The following is a 13122-nucleotide window of genomic DNA, read 5'->3' as shown; positions in this document are numbered from 1 at the left end:
AAACACTTGCTGGACCCAGTGGGACAGAAGGAGCACCTGAGACTGTGCTCAGACGGTCCGCACGCACCACGAAGGGGGTACCACCTGAGAGGTTTCAGGTCACCAGCGCATGGGTTGGTTTCGCACAGTGCGAACCTGGGAGTTTTGAGGAGGTTCAACAGTTGCCTGAGACAAAAGCCAGGAAGGGGCAAGAGGCAATGGGAAAGGAGTTGAACTCAAAGAGGTCTGTAGATGTGTCCTCACAATTTCCCTCAGGATGCGAGACGAGAGGGGGTGTGAGGAGAATCAGAACTTACAGGGTTAAACAGTTCTGAGTGACATCTCACATTCTGAGGCGTGGCTATGTTCACAGAGGGGAGTGTTTCTCTGTGTGTCTTTTCTCTTTCGCTTTTGCCGAGAAGCGGAGAGGATGCCTGCCATTTCGCCGGGCTGAATTTACGATGTTATTCTACTCATTAAAGGCTGTTGGAGATAAGAGAAAAGCCTGCGTTGCAGTCTGAGTTATTACCCACGCAAGCAACAGCTTTCCCCGCTGTGTAAACTCTGCTAAGAGGGCCAAAGAGGCTGCACGGACAGCAGTGACGCAGCTAAGAAGAGTGCCGGACGCCATTTGGCCCCATAGTGAGGTCTGACCAGAGCAGAATACAGTGGCACTATTACTTCCCTTGATCTAGATGCTATACTCCTATTGATGCAGCCCAGAATTGCATTGGCTTTTTTAGCTGCCGCGTCACACTGTTGGCTCATGTCTAGTTTGTGGTCAACCAAGACTCCTAGATCCTTTTCACATGTAGTGCTCTCAAGGCAGGTGTCAACCATCTTGTATTTGTGCCTCTCATTTTTTTTGCCCAAGTGCAATACTTTACATTTCTCCCTGTTAAAATTCATCTTGTTTGTTTTGGCCCAGTTCTCTAATCTGTCAAGGTCGTTTTGAAGTGTGATCCTGTCCTCTGGGGTGATACCCACCCCTCCCAGTTTGGTGTCATCTGCAAATTTGATCAGGATGCCCTTGAGTCCATCATCCAAGTCGTTGATAAAGATGTTGAATAAGACCGGGCCCAAGACAGAACCCTGTGGCACCCCACTAGTCACTCTTCTCCAGGATGAAGAGGAACCATTGATGAGCACCCTTTGGGTTCGGTCAGTCAGCCAGTTACAAATCCACTGAGTGGTAGCATAGTCAAGACCGCATTTTACCAGCTTCTTTACAAGAATATCATGGGGCACCTTGTCAAATGCTTTGCTGAAATCAAGGTAGGCTACATCCACTGGGTTCCCTTCATCTACCAGGCTTGTAATTCTGTCAAAAAACGAGATGAGGTTAGTCTGACATGACTTATTTTTCAGAAATCCATGCTGACTATTGGTGATCACAGCATTCCTTTCTAGGTGCTCACAGACTGTTTGCTTAATGATCTGCTCCAGAATCTTCACTGGTATTGATGTCAGACTGACTGGGCGGTAATTATTTGGGTCCTCTCTTTTCCCCTTTTTGAAAATAGGGACAACATTTGCCCTCCTCCAGTCTGCCGGGACTTCGCCTGTTCTCTAGGAATTCTCAAAGATGACTGCCAGTGGTTCTGAAATCACATCTGCCAGTTCTCTTAATACTCTTGGATGCAGTTCATCTGGCCCTGGAGACTTGAATACATCTAGACTAGCCAAGTATTCTTGTACTATCTCCTTAGTTATTCTGGGCTGTGTTTCCTCTGCTGAATCCTTTGCTCCAAATTCTTCAGGTCGGGCATTGTTTTCTTTATCGGAGAAGACTGAGGCAAAGAAGGCATTGAGGAGTTCAGCCCTTTCTGTGTCCCCTGTTTGCATTTCACCATCTTCTCCTCTGAGTGACCCCACTGTTTCTTTGTTCTTCCTTTTGCTACGAACATACCCATAAAAGCCTTTTTTGTTGCTTTTAACCTCTCTAGCAAGCCTGAGTTCATTCTGTGCTTCATTCTGTTCATTCAGTATATAAAAGGGATTGAAGCAATATAATCAAAACAAAAAGCTAAAATCATAATCAATGGAAATTTATCACAGGAGTGTGAAATCAGTAAAGGGGTCAGACAAGGTTGCCCACTATCCCCCTTAATTTTCATATTAACATTGGAAGTTTTATGTAAACAAATTAGGGAAGAAAAAGAAATAAAAGGGATTATGCTGGGAAATAGAAGTTAGAAAACGAGGGCATTTGCTGACGATTTAATTATAACTACGGAGCAACCAAAACAGAGTTTAAGAAAGGCGTTGGAAATAATATATGGCTACGGTAAAGTTGCGGGGTTCAAAATGAATTTCAACAAGACAAAACTATTAGTTAAAAATATGTCGCCAGCTGAAAAAGCAGAATTAGAACAAATAATACACATTGAAATCTACCCCAAAATCAAGTATTTAGGATTATGGATAACACCAAAGAATCTTAACTTATATGAAGATAATTATACCAATTGTTGGAAAGATATCAAAAGACAGTTGGAGACATGGACAAGGTTAAATTTATCATTCCTGGGCCGTATTTCGGTAATTAAAATGATAGTTTTACCGAAGCTACTCTTTCTATTCCAAACGATTCCAATTACAGGAAAGACCAGCAGTATCAACAGGTGGCAAAAAGAAATTTCTAAATTTTTGTGGAAGGGTAAAAGACCAAGAGTAAAGCATAAGATATTAATAGATACTGTAGAAAGAGGTGGCTACGGGTTACCGGATTTGAAGCTATATTACGAAGCCTCATGTCTTCTCTGGTTGAAAGATTGGTATTTATTAAAAAATTGGGATATTTTAGAGCTAGAAGGTCATGACACCCGTTTTGGGTGGCATGGCTATCTTAATTATGGGAAAATAAAGACGCATAGGAGTTTTTCAAATCATATAATAAGAAATGCTATATATAAGGTATGGGGAAAATACAAAAGATATTTGGAACAGAAAACCCCAAGATGGAACTCTCCACTAGAAGCAATCGCTGTTACAAAAAGCAACAACATCAAAGAGAACTGGATAACGTATAACACAATATTAAGGGGGGAGGAGGAGGGTCAACTAATATTGATAAGTTATGAGAAAATAAAAGATCACTTTTCTAGTTGGCTAGATTACTTCCAGGTGAATGAAGTGTTCAGACAGGATAAGCAGATGGGTTTTGAAAAGGAGCCTTCAAGATTTGAAAAAAACTGCTGAATAGTAAAACCAAAATAATCGCAAAAATGTATAGACTTCTTTTAGACTACGAAGTAATGGATGAGGAGGTTAAGGCTTCAATGATAAAGTGGGCCCAAGATGTGGGCCGTCCAATTATGCTAAAAGATGGGGAAAACTGATGGAATGTAAATTTGAAATTTACAGCCAGCTATAATATAAGAGAGAACATGATGAAAATGGCTCATAGGTGGTACCTCACTCCTTCCAGATGATCAAGAATGTATCAAAATTTGGCAAATGCTTGTTGGAGATGTGGAGGAAATAACGGTGACATGAGCCACATGTGGTGGACGTGTGAAAAGATTAAGATTTTTGTTGGGGGGGGGAATATAGGATGAATTAAAAAAGATGCTGGGGATAACTTTTACGAAAAAAACGGAGGCATTTCTATGAAGTATTTTAGATAAAGAGATCCCAAAAAATCTAAGAGAGGTATTCTTGTATGCAACCGCAGCAGCTCGTATACTTGTGGCCAAGGGATGGAAAGATCACGAGGCTCCAAAAATAACAGATTGGCAAATCAAATTACAGGAATTGGTGGAGACGGCTCAATTGACTAGCAAACTCAGAGGAATCTCAAAGCAAAAATTTGCAGAAAAATGGAATGGTTATACAAGATATGTTCAAAAATACAATAATAGTTTTGACTCCGTGCTAGCATTCGAGTGATAAAGGAACTAAAAGGAGGTGGACAACAATTAAGGATTTATTATGTTTTCAGAATGTATTGGAAAATTTATATAGAAAGGATTATTGTTTTGTGTACATTCCATTGTAAGAATGGAAACAGAGCCACAGCCACAGCCACAGCCTAAGTCTGAAACAGTCCTTGATAGAGTGCCAGAGCCAGAGCCAGAGCCAGAGCGAGACCCTGAATCAGTGCCAGAACCAAGCCCTCATTCAGAACCAGAGCCTGAGAAAGAGCCAGAGCCAGAACCAGAGCAACAGCCACAGCCACAGCCTAGAGCCACAGCCTGAGTCTGAAACAGTACTTGATACAGTGCCGGAGCCTGAAACAGAGACATAGCCTCAAACAGAGCCTGAAACAGAGGCAGAACCACAGCCACAGCCTGAGTCTGAAACAGTCCTTGATAGAGTGCCAGAGCCAGAGCCAGAGCGAGACCCTGAATCAGAGTCAGAGTGAGACCATGAATCAGAGCCAGAGCCAGAGCCTCATTCAGAGCCACAGCTGAAAGAAAGCCAGAGCCAGAGCCAGAGCCAGAGCCAGAGCCAGAGCCAGAGCCAGAGCCAGAGCCAGAGCCAGAGCCAGAAATAGGGCTTGATACAGGGCCGGAGCGCAAAACATAGCTGCAGCCACAGCCTAGAGCCACAGCCTGAGTCTGCAACAGTAGTTGATACAGTGCAGGAGCTGGAGCCAGAGCCAGAGCCAGAGACACAGCCAGAGCCAGAACAAAACCCTAATTCAGAACCAGAGCCTGAAAGAGAGCCAGACCCTGAAACATAGCTGGGTCAGAGGCAGAGGAAGAGCCATCATGAGACCCTGAATCAGAGTCAGAACCAGATCTTCATTCAGAACCAGACCCTGAAAGAGAGCCAGAGCCACAGACAGAGCCACAGACGGAGCCTAGAGCCACAGCCGAGATCCACAGCCACAGCCGAGATCCACAGCCTGAGTCTGAAATAGTGCTTGATAGAGTGCTGGATCCTGAAACAGAGACACTCTCTGAAACTGAGCCTGACGCTTAAAGGTAGCCAGGGGCAGAGGGAGAGGCAGAGCCTGATACAGTGCTTGATACAGCATAGGAGCCTGAAGCAGAGGCACAGCCAGATCCAGAGACACAGCCAAAGCCAGAGCCAGAACAAAACCCTACTTCAGAACCAGAGCCTGAAAGAGAGCCAGAGCCAGAAACAGTGCTTGATAGAGTGCCAGAGCCTGAAACAGAGGCAGAGGCAGATACAGGGCTTGAAACAGCGTCGAAGCCTGGAACAGACAAACAGCGTGAAACAGAGACAAAGGCTGAGACACAGGCCGACCCTGAAATAGCGCTAGAATAGGTGCTAGAGCCAAAGACTGAGACAAAGCCTAATAAAGAGCAGAAGCCGGAGCCTGAGCCTGAACCTGAGCCTGAAACAGTGCTTGATACAGTGCCAGAACCTGAAACAGAACCAGAGCCACAGCTACAGCCATAGTGCCACAGCCTGAGTCTGCAACAGTGTTTGATACAGCGCCGGAGCGTGAAACAGAGACACAGCCTGAAACAGAACCTGAGCCTGGTTATTAGCATGGCAATTAAAGAAGAGAGAGGCAGAAAGGCTTATAAATAGAGTTAAGTGCGAAGGCAAAATAATAAACAACCCTAAAGAAATAGAGAAACGATTTCTCGAATTCTTTAGAGAAATCTATAAGGAAGGAAATGAAACAACAGAAGAAGTTAAAGAACATTTAGAACAGAACTGTCTTCCGAAACTTACTAAAGAACAAAAAGAACTGTTGAATGCCCCTATTACATCGTACGAAATTCAAAGAGCAATTAAGGAAGCAAAGATAGGAAAGCCACCAGGGCCAGACGGCCTACCGGCAATATATTATAAAAAAATTGAGGACTTACTGTCTGACCCATTAAGAAGTATCATGAACAACATCTTCAAAGACGGAACCATGCCGGATTCTTGGAAAGACAGCCTTATTGCATTAATTCCAAAACAGGGAACGGACAATCTACTTATTAACAACTATAGGCCTATCGCGCTTCTAAATAACGATTATAAATTATATGCAAATATTTTATCCGAAAGATCAAAAAAAGTCTTCCAGATGATGATACACAATGACCAAGCTGGCTTTTTGCCCGGGAGGCACATTTATAGCAACACTAGAAACATTATAAACTTATTAGCGTATTTAGACTTAAGAATAGAAAAGAAGGCAGTCTTAATGGCTATAGATGCAGAAAAAGCTTTCGACAGGGTATCCTGGAAATTTATGAAAGGTCTATTACACCATATGGATTTTGGTATACAGTATATAAAAGGGATTGAAGCAATATAATCAAAACAAAAAGCTAAAATCATAATCAATGGAAATTTATCACAGGAGTGTGAAATCAGTAAAGGGGTCAGACAAGGTTGCCCACTATCCCCCTTAATTTTCATATTAACATTGGAAGTTTTATGTAAACAAATTAGGGAAGAAAAAGAAATAAAAGGGATTATGCTGGGAAATAGAAGTTACAAAACGAGGGCATTTGCTGACGATTTAATTATAACTACGGAGCAACCAAAACAGAGTTTAAGAAAGGCGTTGGAAATAATATATGGCTACGGTAAAGTTGCGGGGTTCAAAATGAATTTCAACAAGACAAAACTATTAGTTAAAAATATGTCGCCAGCTGAAAAAGCAGAATTAGAACAAATAATACACATTGAAATCTACCCCAAAATCAAGTATTTAGGATTATGGATAACACCAAAGAATCTTACCTTATATGAAGATAATTATACCAATTGTTGGAAAGATATCAAAAGACAGTTGGAGACATGGACAAGGTTAAATTTATCATTCCTGGGCCGTATTTCGGTAATTAAAATGATAGTTTTACCGAAGCTACTCTTTCTATTCCAAACGATTCCAATTACAGGAAAGACCAGCAGTATCAACAGGTGGCAAAAAGAAATTTCTAAATTTTTGTGGAAGGGTAAAAGACCAAGAGTAAAGCATAAGATATTAATAGATACTGTAGAAAGAGGTGGCTACGGGTTACCGGATTTGAAGCTATATTACGAAGCCTCATGTCTTCTCTGGTTGAAAGATTGGTATTTATTAAAAAATTGGGATATTTTAGAGCTAGAAGGTCATGACACCCGTTTTGGGTGGCATGGCTATCTTTATTATGGGAAAATAAAGACGCATAGGAGTTTTTCAAATCATATAATAAGAAATGCTACATATAAGGTATGGGGAAAATACAAAAGATATTTGGAACAGAAAACCCCAAGATGGAACTCTCCACTAGAAGCAATCGCTGTTTAAAAAAGCAACAACATCAAAGAGAACTGGATAACGTATAACACAATATTAAGGGGGGGGGAGGGTCAACTAATATTGATAAGTTATGAGAAAATAAAAGATCACTTTTCTAGTTGGCTAGATTACTTCCAGGTGAATGAAGTGTTCAGACAGGATAAGCAGATGGGTTTTGAAAAGGAGCCTTCAAGATTTGAAAAAAACTGCTGAATAGTAAAACCAAAATAATCGCAAAAATGTATAGACTTCTTTTAGACTACGAAGTAATGGATGAGGAGGTTAAGGCTTCAATGATAAAGTGGGCCCAAGATGTGGGCCGTCCAATTATGCTAAAAGATGAGGAAAACTGATGGAATGTAAATTTGAAATTTACAGCCAGCTATAATATAAGAGAGAACATGATGAAAATGGCTCATAGGTGGTACCTCACTCCTTCCAGATGATCAAGAATGTATCAAAATTTGGCGAATGCTTGTTGAAGATGTGGAGGAAATAATGGTGACATGAGCCACATGTGGTGGACATGTGAAAAGATTAAGATTTTTTAGGCGCCGGAGTCGTGGAAAGAAGCCTTCATCACACTTATACCTAAAACTGAGTCTGAGAAGACACAACTTAAGAACTATCGCCCCATATCTCTGCTCAATGTGGATTATAAAATTTTTGCTGATATTTTGGCTAAAAGACTTAAAAAAGTTTTAGCAGAAATGATACATAAAGATCAGGCTGGCTTTCTCCCTGGTAGGCATTTATCTGATAATATGAGAAATGTAATTAACATTTTGGAAAAGTTACAAGTGAATATCAATACAAAAGTGGTTTTGATATTCGTGGATGCGGAGAAAGCCTTTGACAACATTTCTTGGATTTTTATGAAGAGAAACCTGCAGGGGATGGGGGTTGGTCAAAATTTTGAAAATGGTATAGGTGCGATTTATTCTGAACAAAAGGCAAAACTTATAGTTAAGAACATAGTGACAGAAGAATTTAAAATTGAGAAAGGGACACGACAAGGCTGCCCAATTTCCCCATTGCTTTTTATTTCGGTCCTGGAGGTTTTGCTAAATATGATCAGAAGGGACCAGTTGATTCATGGTATTCAGGTCGGAGCTAAACAATATAAACTTAAAGCCTTTGCAGATGATCTTGTATTGACATTACAAGAGCCAGTACCTAGTACCAAGAGGGCTCTAGAATTAATCCAGGAGTTTGGTCATGTGGCAGGCTTCAAGTTAAATAAGTTTAAAACTAAGGTTTTGGAGAAAAACCTGACGCCAATGGAGAGAGAGAGGTTTCAGAAAGAGACAGATTTAACATTGGTAAAGAAGGTAAAATACTTGGGGGTGAACTTGACTGCTAAGAATGTAAATTTATTTAAAGATAATTATGAGAAATGTTGGTCAGAAGTGAAGAAAGATTTAGAAATTTGGTCGAATTTGAAGCTTTCCTTGCTTGGTCGAATTGCTGTTACTAAGATGAATGTATTGCCGAGAATGCTGTTTTTGTTTCAATCACTGCAAATTATTGACAAGATGGACTGTTTCAAGAGGTGGCAAAGAGATATCTCTAGATTTGTCTGGCAGGGCAAAAAGCCCAGAATAAAAATTAAGATACTTACGGATGCTAAAGACAGAGGGGGGTTTGCCGTGCCGGACCTTAGACTTTACTATGAATCAGCAGCTTTTTGCTGGTTGAAGGAATGGCTACTTCTTGAGAACACTGACATTCTAGATATTGAAGGCTATGATAATGTATTCGGGTGGCATGCATATTTGTGGTATGACAAGGTTAAAGCGCATAAAGCATTCAAAAACCATATTGTCAGGAAAGCACTATTTAATGTTTGGATAAGATATAAAGATTTTTTGGAGAATAAAACTCCAAGGTGGTTATCACCTATGGAAGCGAAAGCTATGAAAAAACTTAATATGGAGGCTAAATGGCCAAAGTATTGTGAAATTTTGGAACAGGAAGGTGACAAGCTGAAATTGCAGAGTTATGAGAAGCTTAAAGGGAAGGTGCGAGACTGGTTACATTATTTTCAAATAAGAGAGGTTTATAATCAAGACAGAAAAATTGGTTTCCAGGTGGAAAAATCAAAGTTGGAAACAGAATTGCTAGAACCCAGTGCTAAGATATTATCAAGAATGTATAATTTGCTGTTGAAATGGAGTACTGAGGAAGAAACGGTAAAATCTGCCATGATTAAATGGGCACAAGATATAGGACACAATATTATGTTTGCTGACTGGGAGCAGTTGTGGACCACTGGGATTAAATTTACGGCATGTAATGCCTTAAGAGAGAATATTATGAAAATGACGTACAGGTGGTACATGACCCCAGTCAAGCTTGCAAAAATTTACCATTTGCCCGATAATAAATGTTGGAAATGTAAAGAAATTGAAGGCACATTCTTTCACCTTTGGTGGACGTGCCCGAGGATCAAGGCTTTCTGGGAGATGATTTATAATGAATTGAAAAAGATATTCAAATACACTTTTGTGAAGAAACCAGAGGCCTTTCTCCTGGGCATAGTTGGCCAATTGGTGCCAAAGAAGGATAGAACTTTTTTTATGTACGCTACAGCAGCAGCAAGAATACTCATTGCAAAGCATTGGAAGACACAAGAACTACCCACCTTGGAAGAATGGCAGATGCAAGTAATCGACTATATGGAAATGGCTGAGATGACTGGCAGAATCCGAGACCAGGGAGAAGAGTTGGTGGAAGTAGATTGGAGGAAATTTAAAATTTATTTACAGAAGCAGTGTAAAATGTATGAATGCTGATGACATTGAAATGAAATGAAGGGGTTTTAGTGACGAGAGTAAAAGTTTGAAATTATAAATTTGGGAGGTAGGATACTTAAGGACAAAGTGGTAGGATATGAATTTGCTGAACCAACTGTCAAAAAGGGATACAAAAAAGGGAGACGTGAGGAAGTCAGGAAAATAAGTTAATCAATGTTGAATAACTAGAAAAGAGTGATTTGTGTTTTTTCTTATTTTACTTTGGTGTCTTGACTGGTGTTCTTTTTTTCTCTCTCTTTTTCTTTTTTTCTTTTTTAGGTTAATTGTTTGTATTTTATGTATTTTATGTATTGTGAAATCTTGTTTTTGTGTTTTTATTGCTCTTTGTTTGGTGATGTCCTTCTCTATTGTTAAACTTAATAAAATATTATTATAAAAAAGAAAATAAAAGATTAAGATTTTTTTTTGGGGGGGGGGAAATATTCAATGAATTAAAAAAGATGATGGGGATAACTTTTACGAAAAAAACGGAGGCATTTCTATGAAGTATTTTAGATAAAGAGATCCCAAAAAATCTAAGAGAGGTATTCTTGTATGCAACCGCAGCAGCTCGTATACTTGTGGCCAAGGGATGGAAAGATCACGAGGCTCCAAAAATAACAGATTGGCAAATCAAATTACAGGAATTGGTGGAGACGGCTCAATTGACTAGCAAACTCAGAGGAATCTCAAAGCAAAAATTTGCAGAAAAATGGAATGGTTATACAAGATATGTTCAAAAATACAATAATAGTTTTGACTCCGTGCTAGCATTCGAGTGATAAAGGAACTAAAAGGAGGTGGACAACAATTAAGGATTTATTATGTTTTCAGAATGTATTGGGAAATTTATATAGAAAGGATTATTGTTTTGTGTACATTCCATTGTAAGAATGGAAACAGAGCCAGAGCCACAGCCACAGCCTAAGTCTGAAACAGTCCTTGATAGAGTGCCAGAGCCAGAGCGAGACCCTGAATCAGTGCCAGAACCAAGCCCTCATTCAGAACCAGAGCCTGAGAAAGAGCCAGAGCCAGAGCCAGAGCCAGAACCAGAGCAACAGCCACAGCCACAGCCTAGAGCCACAGCCTGAGTCTGCAACAGTACTTGATACAGTGCCAGAGCCTGAAACAGAGACATAGCCTCAAACAGAGCCTGAGCCTGAAACAGAGGCAGAACCACAGCCACAGCCTGAGTCTGAAACAGTCCTTGATAGAGTGCCAGAGCCAGAGCCAGAGCGAGACCCTGAATCAGAGTCAGAGTGAGACCATGAATCAGAGCCAGAGCCAGAGCCTCATTCAGAGCCACAGCTGAAAGAAAGCCAGAGCCAGAGCCAGAGCCAGAGCCAGAGCCAGAGCCAGAGCCAGAGCCAGAGCCAGAGCCAGAGCCAGAGCCAGAGCCAGAGCCAGAGCCAGAGCCAGAGCCAGAAATAGGGCTTGATACAGGGCCGGAGCGCAAAACATAGCTGCAGCCACAGCCTAGAGCCACGGCCTGAGTATGCAACAGTACTTGATACAGTGCCGAAGCTGGAGCCAGAGCCAGAGCCAGAGCCAGAGACACAGCCAGAGCCAGAACAAAACCCTAATTCAGAACCAGAGCCTGAAAGAGAGCCAGACCCTGAAACATAGCTGGGTCAGAGGCAGAGGAAGAGCCATCATGAGACCCTTGTAGGAATCAAGCCTAGTCAGAGGAATTGGCCACTCTCCAGGCACCCGGCTTGAGTTCCTTGTTGACCTCCCCGTCTGCGACTCCCGGCAAGAGCAGGCGAGATCTCAATCGGCGATCCTCCTCTAACGTGAGAAGAACACACCACTCCTCCCCTCTTCCCTGCCATCCCCAGGGAGGGGAAAGAGACAGACAGAAATGTATTTACATGCCTTTATTTCTGTCTTTCCAGCAGTACAGAGAAACGTGTCTGCACTCTCTTAACACCAACAGCAGAGAGAGAAAAAAACCTCCCCTGTACTTCCAGTACAGGTCAGATGACACTCTGAGCTAACATCCGGTGCTCAGTACAGTGAATAGACTGTTCCTTTGTTCCCACGGTACGGTCCCAAGCATCAACATCCTGTTTGGCTTTCCAGCCATCTGGAGCTCGCTGCTGCATTGCTCCTTTTTCGTAACATCCTCCCCCAAAAGAATCTTTGCGTGTTGCGGCGAGCAAAGCGTGATCCAGAGAAGAAAACAAACAGTTGTTATACACATAACACTCCCCTGTTGTTACAGTTCCACCCTTGGAACTCCTCGCCACTGGTTTCCCCAGTGTACCTCTCTGGTTGTCTGGCTTCCAAGGAATGAGTGCATCTGCATTACCTTGGCTAGCAACTCTCTGTTGTGTCTTTGTCTCAGACTTAGACACAGCTCCAACCTGTCCTCGGTTGTGTACAACAGCAACACATGCAACACATGCAACAGCTAAGTTAGCAAACTCTTTTGAGTACCTCTTGGGTGGTACACCCTTTGTAACACTCTCAGACCTTCGTATGAGGTGTTGATCTTCTCTGCTCACTGGTTTAGCCTCTGGACTCTGTTGAGAACCAGTACCAATGGTAAACAGTGGTTCATCCTTCACCTGTGAAGGTCTATCCATTGTGTGAGATTTCCTCTCAATGACTGTGTCAACTGAGCTCTTTGAGCTATCACTGTCATCACTCTCAGTACCAGTAAAATCATCATCATCATCATCTGAATTGTCCTCTGTGGGAAATGTGTGTACTATCACTCTCTCCTGTTCAGGAGCACTCTCTAGAAATTTTGTGAGAATCACCTGACCAGATTCAGACAAAATTACTCTGTAGAGACCCTTTTCATATCCCACAAAAATGCCTCTGGCATTCTTTACTCCACCTGGAGCTTCTGTCCTCACATGAGACCCAAAAACCTTGAAATGGGCAACAGAAGGTTTTCTATGGAACAGTTTCTCAAAAGGAGAACTTCCCAACTCTTTTGAAACCTTTCTCAACCACGTATAACAATACGACATTAGCGACTCCGCCCAGTACTCATGTGGCAGATGTGAACTAAGCAATTGCGCATTCATCCCCTTTTGCAATTCTTTGTTCACCCGTACACAGACATCCCTGTTCCACGCTTCCGCTGAAACAGCAACCTTGTGTCTTATCCCTTTCTTCTGCAGGAACTCCTGA

The sequence above is a fragment of the Podarcis raffonei genome, chromosome W (assembly GCF_027172205.1).
Source record: "Podarcis raffonei isolate rPodRaf1 chromosome W, rPodRaf1.pri, whole genome shotgun sequence".
Taxonomy (NCBI): Eukaryota; Metazoa; Chordata; class Lepidosauria; order Squamata; family Lacertidae; genus Podarcis; species Podarcis raffonei.
The sequence above is the reverse complement of the archived record's forward strand: the minus strand, read 5'-3'. Positions refer to the sequence as shown.